The 12,116-nt window shown below is 35.0% G+C and overlaps 1 pseudogene; it reads left to right on the forward strand.

Annotated features, from left to right (window-relative positions):
* Positions 1-2,267: 2,267 nt before the first annotated feature.
* Positions 2,268-4,958, forward strand: LOC114725197 (uncharacterized; annotated as a pseudogene).
* The last annotated feature ends 7,158 nt before the right edge of the window (positions 4,959-12,116 follow it).

Consider the following 12,116-nt stretch of genomic DNA (forward strand, 5'->3'; position numbering starts at 1 on the left):
CAGCAGAAGTTTGACACCATCTATTCCTCCAAGAATTTTTGGGCAAACGATTATTGAAAGCAATCCACATAAAAACTCGGATCCGTTCGACGCCTCTCCATTTCCCAATGAGTCTAAAAACATGGCTGTAATTGTTCCCAGGAGGTTCTTCAAGAATAAAATAAGCACTCTTAGTAGTGAAAGTGCCATCAATTGTAGCATTCCCAAGATAAAACATCGTTTCCAGCTCCAGCCAAGGGGGCGGAATACTGATTAATTTCTGAATTACACTAGTAGGCAGAGTCTTTGCTAGTCTGACAAATTACCCGGAACCACAGGAAGTCCGCTCAGAAACCTTACTATTTTCTTCCTCAGTAGACAGGGACCTCAAGCACGTCTTTGAGAGAATGATTAGGAAATGGCCAATTGTCATTAAAGAAATTTACCGTTTGACCATTCCTAATACTCCACTTTGCTCCTTTCTCCACAAGCTGTTTTTGCTGAGTACTAAATTTCCACAAATTAGAATCTCCAGACAGGACATTGAGAAGATCTTCTTCACTCCTCAGCACATATTTGTTGAGTAAAACATCAGCCCATCATCCCTTAGTACGCGAGAGTAGTTTCCATGTCAATTTTTTATCTGCATTGATTCTTCATTTCAAATGCTCTCTCTCTCTCTCTCTCTCTCTTTGATCTCGAACTGGCGCCTTGCAGTTTACAAGCGTGGCAATATACCACAAAAGCCCGGTGCAGCTAGCTTCTTTTTCTAACTCCTTTCACTTTCAGGGTACCAAAAATAAAAACTCTCCCAATCTAAGAAACACAAGTTCACACAATAGTTAAGTAGTAGTAATTCATAATCTAAATTAAATTCGTCCAGTGGTCATTTCTTTTTCCATTTTAAGAAGTGCCATTATCATGCTGAAGTGCATCTAAAACAGTGATAAAGAATGCCAGATAAATACACGAGGGCATTGATGCGGCCTCCTATATATTTACCATCGTTGTTTTATTTGATTTGCTTGGATGGCTTTGAATTAATAATAAGGAATAGTTGGATGAAAACTATAATTTAACTGATGGATGTTGAATTGACCATGTTGCCCACCATCATTTGAGCTCATCACCATCCATTGATGTAATAATGAGGCAGGCAAGCTCAAGTAATGACTCGATGGCCAACGTTTATATGATGAGATGTACCGAGCAGGGATGCAGTAGACGATCACATCGAAGCTTTTTATGTTTATGCCCTCGTCAAACTCTTCCCATTTCTTCACATCTCTGATACTATTTTTCTTCTTTAGAATGTTGATTTCATCTGGCTTTGATGTTCCACCTTTGATCATAATGCAAAAATCATCATAAATGGCATGGGCAAATCCATAAGTTCTCTGTACGTGCAAACCTAACCCAAAAGAAATGAGTGAATCACACACAGCAAGAAAGCATTTTATTGGCTTAATCCTTCCGTAGATGCCAGGGCCTAGGAGGGCTGATGCCAAGATTTTGATTTGTCGGTAACCTGTTTTTGTCTGCACTTATTAATTAGCCATTAGTTCTGCAATCTGCAAAAGTCTTTTCTTTCTTATTCATCAATTACTACCGCCTGTCAAAAGCCGTGTGTGTAGGCCAAATATTTCAAAAATACTACATTCGATCTAAGGCTCGTTTGATTTTGATTTTGATTTTAATTTTAAATATAAATTCTAATTTACTCTGTTACTCATATTTTTTTTTAAGGTAGTCATTATAATAATGATAATTCTAATTAATATATTTAATTAATAAAGATATTTTATAAAAAAACAATACCTATTTATGATAAATAATTAATTTAACTAATTTTTTTAATCCATTTAAATTAATAACTTAATTAATTTTTTTAATCTACTTAAATTAAGCAACCAACCTATAAGCAAAGAGGATATGAAATTGACCATGGTGAAAAAGACAGTGAAAAAGTGGGGGGATTAAATTGAGCGTGCAAAGAGGACAGGAGCATTTAATGAGAAGGAAGTTGCAGGTCAACGACATGGGAAGATGAAAGGGGCACGTGACTGAGCACGTGAAAGAGAGGAAGTACTGTGCGTATGTTTTGGTTATTATTCAATTAGATTCCAGAAAAGGTCAACTACTCGTCTCCAACAGTCCAAACCCCCCAGCATTCCTCAACTCGATCTCCAGAATCCATTTCATTCATACATTAATTAATCTCATTTTCAGATTCAAATTTGAAACTCCCCATATCTTTCCCTCAGCCGAAGCATCCTCCCTGCTTCTTCTTCTTCTACTCAGCCTCCTCCTTGTTATTGTAGCTGAAGCCTCACTTTCTTATTGTATATACATATGCAATCATTCATTGAGATCTTCACCTCCGAACCTTCTTTTACCTTTCACTTTCCCTCCTATAAATTTGTCCCCCTCTTCACTACTCTCTCTCTCTCCCCCTCCCTCCCTCTGTGTGGCTCGTTCGTACTGAAGCTCCCAGCCTGGCTCTCTTTATCCACCAAAAAAAACTTCCTCCTCCTCTGAATTCTCTGTTTACAGTTCAGTATCCTCATTTATGGATCCCTTCTTTCCTCCTCATTCTTAGTTAACCCCTCTGCTTTATTTGCTTCTTCTACTCCCCCACGCCCCACTAACTTCTCTGAGATTCTGTATCTCACGTCTCCTTCTCCCTGGAAAATGGCTTCTCACGGTAAACCCTTGAGGGATCAAATGCTGATCGCCAAGCATGTCCGACGTCCTTCCAATATGCTGCTCAAGGATTATCTCAGGGACGATCTCAGTTCCTGCTCATCCAGCGGCTTCAAATCGTTTCCTCGCCGACAATGCTGCACCACCGTCCGGTTTGATCTCCTCGAGAAAGATCTCCAGGCCAAACGGAGCCGGCTCCTTCCACCTAGTACCACCCATCGAAGTTCTTGTTCTTTCAAGGTTGCTTCCTCCACCATATCCGCCCTGCACAAGGCCTCTCGAGCTGTGATCAGCGCCGTTAAATTACTGCCATTCCCCTCCGTATCCGCAACCACCTCGTCGTCGTCTTACAGAAAGACCAACTCCATGAAGCGCCTCCTTTCCAAAAGCTTATCTCGCAAGATGTTGAGCGGAAGCTTCTGGAGAAAAACAATGGAGAAAGGAAAACGCGCCTCCGCGGTTGAAATCATTCCGGGAGTTTTTAGAAGAAAAAGAAAAGCCGTCCGACCAACATACACAAAGCTCGAGCATGATGAGCGTGACTTTGGGAAGCAGTAGCACTAGCGGAAGTAGCAGCCAGAAGAGTAACGGAAACAGTTGGGGATCAAGCGAGTTCACGTGGGAGATATTACGATCCACGAGCGATAATTCCGACGTCGGAGCTGTGAGCAGCGAGAATGCAGTGCAGAAAACTGCCGCCAAGACGGGTGGAGATTCCAACGACGGGTGCACATTAGAGAAACTAATGGTAAGTTAAATTTTGAATATCGCTTGGTTTCATATATATGTTTTGAAAATTTCTGATTCGCTCGTGGAAGATGGTCCGGCGATCTGATCCTCTGGCAGCGATATTGATGGAGGAGGAACAGCTGGACCCGAGATTGCATGAATTCCACGCGCGGGGGAAATGATACGATGCTTCTCGGGGACCATGCAATTAGTTAATTACCGATCAGCCCTCGCGCCCTCTACGGCGCGCGCTCTCACTCCGCCGGCTATATTTGTCTTCTACCTGCAAATTTCATTTCATTTTTTTTACTATGAAAAAAAATCTTATTAAAGTTAATAATTGTTTTGCTACTGCTACATGGGCCTACTGTACGTCTCTCCCATGAATAACCTCTTGTTTATTTTGTCGGCGAGGGCATAATCCAACTAAGCTTGGTTTCCTGCTGGCTAGATTTAATTATTTGGAACATATCTTGTGGCTTTGTCTCCTCTTGGTTTGACTTCTTTAGCTAAGTCATCCCCCCCCCCCCCAAAAAAAATATCATGATTGATTTTTTACATTAAAAAAGAAACTTCGACTGAACCTCACTCTTAATTTATTAACTACCAAAACCCAAACTTTCGTAAGCACCAAAGACAGCGACAACGAATTTAGAATGAAGCCAGCCAGTAGCCAATATCCAAACTCTTTTTAGGTGTGATTATCAAAGAGGGAAAATATGTATATGTAAATTGTACTGGATAGAAGCATATCGTTTTCATTAAGAATGGATTAGTTCATGATCCATCAGATTTTATGATCTCCTGTTCTGTTTGCAGTGACTATGTGTGTGTGTTTTTTTTAGTAGTGGCGTAAACCAAGTGTGGTGAATATATATTTACAGGATTGGGCGAGGGAGGAGAAAGAACAACTGAGTCCTGTATCGGTACTAAACTGTCCATTTGGAGATGATGAAGAGAGGAACTCTCCTTCGGATTCTACGAGTTGTTGTAACCTGGGAGGTGAGGCTATTCCAAACGAGAAAACGCAGAAGAAGAGTCGACATTTTGATCACGCGGCTTCAACACTAGAACCGATAGACTTGGAGAAACGAATGGCCATGCTTTCAGAAGCGCCGGAGGATGAAGCCAATGAGAAGAGCAGAGTTAGTGAGGAAAAAGCGTCGATGCTGGTTAACGAGCTTCAAAGTTCAAAACCGAGTATGATGATCCATAGGACAGAGAAGAAGCTATTGTTGGATTTGCTCAATAACACTGAGAAGGAAGACGAAGTATCAAAGGTGGCGAAGGAATGGATAAGTGGGGAATCGCAAGGAGACAGTAATATGGGTTGGGAAGTTTGTGTGAGGGAAATGGATAAGCGTGAGAGATGGACAAATATTTCAGACGAAGGGGTGGGGATGCAGCTGGAATTCGAGGTTTTCACGAGTTTGATGAACGATCTCGTACTTGAACTCACATCCTCAGATTCTTGAGCATTCTTGCTTTTATTATTTACTGTTAGACTAGCCACGGATAGAAATTGAGACGCCTTACTCCCCATCTTGGGGATAGATAGAGAGGAGCAGTGAAGTTTTTTGGATCAAAATTGGGTTGAATTCATTTAAGGGTTTGAATGGCCATCGTGATTCATGAGTTCTTATTAATTTGTCCCCTTCCCCTGAGGTGGATAGCTAGCAGCTTGTAACTTTAATGTATCAATACTGGTGTCCAACAGGGGAGGATGATAATATCATTAAATCGGGGAAGAAAACGAGAGCTCAGTACAAAAGCAACAAAAGTCACAAGACCAGGGGAATAAAAAAAGGAGAGGCATGAGTGAACAGCAAACGGCTAAATAAACAGAGAAGAAATTAACCAGTGCCATCCTCACGTGTAATTAGTAATTACAAACGAGAGGAAAAGAGAAGATCACGACTCAATGAGTCAATGGTAGGAAAAAGAAATGATTTTCAAATTTCAGGCATCCCATGGTAGGTCCAGTAACATCTGGTAGTATGTCTAGATACATACAATAGCCCTATATAAACCAATCGAAATTAAGTCTATTGAAATAGATTAGTCTGATATGACATATGATGATTATAATTCAAATTGAAAACTTAATCCCAAAATATTAGCCTATTAAGAAAGAGAGTCTATTGAACTTATTAAACCACCACTTTTGAGGTTTTCCAATATAGGACTTGTAACATAGTTTCCACAACCAAGTAGTGAATTGATGTTTAAATTTGCGTTAAGAAATATACTCGTATTTAGTACTCGATAGTTTTTTAAATAACATTGTTTTTAATAAGAGAGTACATTCGCCTAAAAAACCCGTGTGTGAAGATATATATATAGCTCCAGACAGTCCGTTTCAACAACCAGGGTTCAACATGTGCGCATTTATTATGTGGTGGCTAGCTGATATAGTTGGTGCTGTTATGGACTTTTTAGTCTTTGCTTCATTTTTATTGCCACCCAGAATGATCGCCATTATAAACAACTTAGATTGATTATGCACGAATCTTAGCTATTGATAAAGAGAAACGTGGCGGAACAAAAACATAAGTTTGGAAAAGATAATCAAATTAAAGAATGAACAATACTTACATCGAGTTACTCAAATCCATTATACTACCTCCAGTCTTAATTATGAGACCTGGTTTATAAACTACAAATGAAGTCTTATAATTAAGACTAAAGGTAGTATCATGTTCTTCAATCACATACAACGTATTCTATTTTTTCAAATAATAATATTTAATAGTATTTAATTATAAATTTATGTGAAAAAAGGATTAAAAAACCTGACATAATAGATATGAAGAACTTGACTTAAATTCTTTTTTCTTAAAGAAGGAGGTTCTATAGCAACTTCCAGTTTTAATTTTATAAAAATAACGACAACTTTAAGAATCTGTAACTTTTATTAACGCATGAGTCGTTTCTCACTTCTGATCCTTCGTCTACCATTTCTATACCAACGAATATGGGTACCGAGCAAGCAAATTCCTTTCCCTTTCCTTGTGCCCCTCCTATTTGCTTTTCTATTCCCTCGAAAATGATTCATTTTAGCAAACATGCCCTTCGCGCGTATGGTGCAAATTGAGATCAGATCAATGGGTTTTCTAAGTTCTGATTATATGTAGTCTGTGGGGAAAGTCTTTTATATAGAGGCGCATTAATTATTGAGCATACATAGGTCAATTTTCTTGCGGATCATTTGGGCCCAAACAGCTGGAGCCTATGACAGAATCATGCCAGGGCCCGGCCACGAGGCTATGCAAACGAGATGCTCCCTGATTTTTTGGGCCATGTGGGTAATATCAAGGCCCAACTCGTATCATTTTGCACTGCACGAACACGGATTTCTTTTTTTTGGACCTTCATGAACACAGATTGAGACACACATACGCGTAATAAACCCTGCTACAACGACTGACAGTATCTCAAGAGATTAGTCTATCACTGTTCGGGTAAGAGGATACTCTGGATAAAAAAAAAAAACTCTAAGAGAGTGTTTGGAGTAGCTTTTCTTTCTTTAAATTTTTGTATTTTGGACTGACTGTTATTTGACAGTGTTGTTTTTTTAATATAGATTTTTTAAAAGAAACTGTAGAAGAGCAGTGTTGGTATTGGTTTTAATGATGAAAGAGAGGGAATCAATGGAGTGATTGCTGTCCCCGATGCACCCGCGCTTCTACGCTGCCCACTATTCTATTGGTCACGACTCACGTGTTTGCACTTTGCAGTTAACGAGATTTTTTTCCTGAAAAATAAAATACACGCGAGGATTAAAAAAAAATAGTTGAGAGATTCTCACAAAAAAAACCCGGTAATAAAAAACATTAAAAACGATTATCGAAAAAAATACTCCCTCCCTCCATTTTTTATAAGCTGCAATTTTTTAAATGGGTATATTTTTTTGAGGTACACTTTGGAGATATATATATATATATATCATATGTTATTCATTTTTATCCTTAATTAATAATTACATGTCTGTCTGTTGTCTTTTTTTTTTTTTTTCACTTGCTAATTCTCTCTCATGTCTTTTTTTACTGATTACTTTTTATTAATTACATATCTCTCGTGTCTTTTTCTAATATTGTCCTCAATTAATTATATATTTTTTCATCTTTTTTCTTTCACTCATTTTCTTTCATAACTTTTCCACATATTCTTTCTTGTAAAAGCTAAGATGTAATTTTGACGCTAATCTTATTTCTCAGATACAATTTTGCTCTTAATCATTTAGTAGTGCAATTTTGAGCTTCTTTTTTTTTTGTAATTTTGTCTTTGATCTTTGGTGCCGCTTTGCCCTTCATGGTTAAAATTAAAAAAAATTAGAGTCAAAATTACACTATTAAAAATATTAGAGGCAAAATGATACCTGAAAAATAAGATCAGATTTAAAATCGCACTTTAACCCTTCTTATAATCTCTTTTTCACTTATTTTGTCTCATATTTTTGGCATTTAACAAATTTTAACCAACTTCTAAATTCACATGGAATAATTTAATTATTTGTATCTTACAATTTATAAAAAGAAAGGTCTAATAAACACTGCCTGTAAGTTTCCTCTATATATATATATATATATATATATATATATATTTTTTGTCGCCATCAAGTTTCCTGTAGATTTATTGGGCACATGAGTGAATGTGCCAGATTTCAGCCGCATGCAAAATGCAAGCGATTTTTTTTTTTTGTCAGAAGAAATTTAAAAAAAAATCACTTGATCCCACAGGCCTGCGATCGAAAACAAAAATTCACTCCTTTTTAAAAATAACTTTGATTCACTAGAATTCGGGTGTAAATTTTACTATATACAATATATATATATATTCTATCTCTTGTTCTAATTGTAATATTTTATTTGTAAACTATAAATAAGTTTTTATAATTAGAAAAAGAGGTAGTATATAATTTCTGTTTCTTTGGTCACGGGGAATAAGAGATACACGAGGATGCATGGTACATTGTAGGACTTTCTCCACTATTTTTTATGAAATTTCACAATTTGAACATGACATCTTATTTAAGAGTTTCTGAAGTATTTATATTATTCTTTTCTCTAACTGATTTTTTTTATTTTTTCTCCCTTTTTTTTACTACATTTTCTTTTATCATTTATTTTATTACTAGTATTAATAAGGTTATATTTAGAAAAATTTATTTTTGAATATTTATTATTTTTTAAGTACTTTTAATTTTTTTAAATCTTTTTATTCACTTAAAATAATTTCATAAAAAAGTACAAAGCATTAAAAATGAGAATTAAGAATTAAGGTTGAGATTGAGAAAATCTATTAAAAAGTGTTTAACATGAAAGATTACTTGTTACATTAGATTGAACAGATTCCATAGATGTGAGATTGAGAAATACCATGTTGGGGATATGATATTCCTTAATAGTTAATCTCATATTCATGAACTTATCTAATCTTATATAATAAATGATTATTTATACGAAATATTTTTTTTCATTTACTTTCAATGTTCCGTATTAAACAGGATTAAGAGATATTAAAAAAAAAAAAAGGAAATATAAACAAGACATGGACAAATGCAGTGAGAAATATTCCCGAGGGGTTGCCCCTTGCCCTCAACTCCAATCATTCACGCCTATAAAAGGCGATGCTGTCAGATCAGATCATTCAAAAAACAAAAAAACAAAAAAGGCAAAGGAAAAAGTTGGTTCTATAAAAGATAGAATAATTATTATCACTGGGGGATTGTGGAGGGCCCACACATCTCATGAAAATCATAATAATGGTAAAGGGGAGCGTGGCTGTGCTGCTCCCCGGCTGCTTTCTGCTGCTTCTTGGCTTTCTGCTCTTTCTTCTCAACTTTTTTGAGTTTTTCACTCACATCCCCCGTGGCCCTCCCCCCAAGCTCCTGCTTTCTAGTCTTCTACATCTTGATTTTGTTTGGTTTTGGCGAAAAATCAAATGCAACCCTGCGGGGTATGTAAGACTTTTTCAATTTTTAATATAAAATCTAATTATTAAGTTAAGTATAATTTTAAATATAAAATTATTTTTATATTTATTATTTTTTAAAATTAATGAATATTCTCTTAATCATAATTAAATAAAAGAGAGAGGATATTGAGAAAGATGATTATAGTATTTTAGAAAAAACATGTCATGTTTCTTATAATTAACTAACTTATATAATTTTTTTTAATTTAATCAAATTAGTTAAATAGATCTTATATTAAAAACCGAAGGAATACAACATAACTATAGAAAAAATATTATTTTAATTTTACGTGGACATAGTTATAAATGCTGAGCGTATATAGCCTCACATAAACACTAATAATTTGATTGCTTTCGATATGTCTTCCATTTTAAAAGTTTAAGCATTTTTCATTGGAATGCCAGCATGGTTCAGTTTCATATAAATTTGGTTTGGTTTCAAACATACTTACATGGTGTTTTTTCCTCCTCTTCATATCATTTTGAAAAGTTAATGCCGGAGTGAAAACGGTTGATGTACCCTTCACCTAATAAGAGGAACTGGCGCTAGAACTCAGAACTCGTTGTTAAAGTTTAAAATTGAGATGATTGGTGTCACTTAAGTCAAAAGTGCTTTAACTATTACAAAACTTGACTTTGAAAATGTTAGCGTTAATTGCACAAATAACACTCAAAAAATAACATTTTCATCCATATATCATATTGGTCAAAAACTATCACAAACAGGTTATAAATTTACAAATTGACTTATTATATATATAAGCTACTTTTTGCCTCTTCATACGCCCCACCACACAGGCGCTAATTTTTTTTCCCCCCAAGAGCTGACTGATTATTTCAGTATTCGAATGATTCGCATGCAATAACTGCCAATTGTCTGCAACGTGCATCTTAGCCTTCCTGGACGAACTTATCAATGATACAAATAAAATAACTGAAAAATAAATATGATCATTCATGAAATAATGTATAATAGTAGTATATCATGGAATAAAGACTGAAAGTAAATGATAAATAAAATACTATTGTGTGTGTCTGACACAAATTCAATCAAATCTCGTTCGGTTTGGTTTAAGTTCAAATTCGAAGCATGCAGGACTGTACCCCAAACTAGCGTGGATCGTTTTATAAGGAAAAATCAAACTGAACCTTATTTCCATCAGTTTAGTCATGTTTGGTTCGGTTTCTTGAACACCCTTTTTTTTTGTCAAGTAAGCATTACTTTATTCTCTATTGTTGTACTCCTCCGGTCCTTAATATAAGACCCATTTAACTAATTTGATTAGATTAAGGAAGTTAGGTAAGTTAGTTAATTATAAGAAAAGTGACATATTTTTCTTAAAATACCATAATTATCTTTTTTAATACCTTCTCTCCCTTTTCTATTTGATTATGGTTGAGGGAGTATCTATAAGGGTAATTTAGAGAAAATTGATAAATATGATAAATGGGTCTCATATTTAGGACCAAATCAACTCAAGAATTGGTCTTATATTAAGGATCAGAGGAGTATAAGGATTTGACCGAATTTTATGTTTGTGTTGTTTTATTCTGACTAGGATAAAATAAAATTAGATTTCTGTCCATTCAATTTGGGGAAAATATCTTTTCAAATACAAATATATTACCTATAGTGTCTAATATAAGAATTAGTTGACTGATTTGAATAGATTAAAAAATTTTATTAAGTCAATTATCTATAATAAATATGAATTACCTTTCCTAAATTAAAACTACTATTTGATTAAATCTTTAACAGATCTAAACGAGGATTACTATAGAAAAGATAGATAAATATGAGAGATAAAATAGATTGAAATATTATATTTATGATTAAATTAAATATTAAGTTATTTTTTATATTAAGGAAGGAATGTCGTCAGTTTTTAGGGAATGAAAATATCTGTCCATCCCCATTCAGCCCATCCAGAGTTTCACTTACGAGACCACTGGCTTTGATTCTCACCCGTATCATTTCTTTTAACACCACTGCAACGAAAGATTTTCAATAGTCTATTTTAATTTTTCTCGAAAAAGTGTTCATCTCCCGAGCACTCGTCTTCTCATCTTGCTAGACTAAATTGAAGTCAAGACATGTGAATAAAAGTAATAGAACTGAATTAACCATGTTTGTGACAGTAAATAATTAACAATGTTTCTCTTGGCCATCAAACTAACATAAAATATACTACCTCCAATCCCAAATATAAAAATTAATAGGATATCTAATTTCTGGATTGTAATAGGATATCCAATTTTATTATAAATATAAAACTCAAATTCATTTTATTTTTTATATTTACTTTTTAAATAGCTTTCAAATTAGTATTACTTTTTTTATTCTAAATATAAAACTTTTATATTAAGAGGTTTATATTTAAGACCGAAAGAGTATTATTTTGCTCAAAATAGTTCCATAATGTGCAGGTAAGTCAAAACAAATTTCCTTATATAATTATTCGTTCTTCACTTCTCCCTGTGTCAGGAGCGAACTCGTGGCAAGTAGGAGAACCCCCAACCTCTAGATGTATCACTGTTGCCGGATAAAATAATAGTACATGGGAACACGAAAAGTTGGATGTAGCGCCCCAATGAACGGACCCTCATCTCTCACGGATCAATAACAGTGGGATGGCAATATGGCATTGGGGGCCGCCACAGTGTGTCCTTTTCTTTTCTTTTCTGGAAAAAGCTTCGAGTATTATTTTAAACTCATATCCTTCTTATTA

The sequence above is a fragment of the Neltuma alba genome, unplaced genomic scaffold, assembly GCF_004799145.2.
Source record: "Neltuma alba isolate B1F8T4 unplaced genomic scaffold, ASM479914v2 tig00012232_pilon, whole genome shotgun sequence".
NCBI lineage: Eukaryota > Viridiplantae > Streptophyta > Magnoliopsida > Fabales > Fabaceae > Neltuma > Neltuma alba.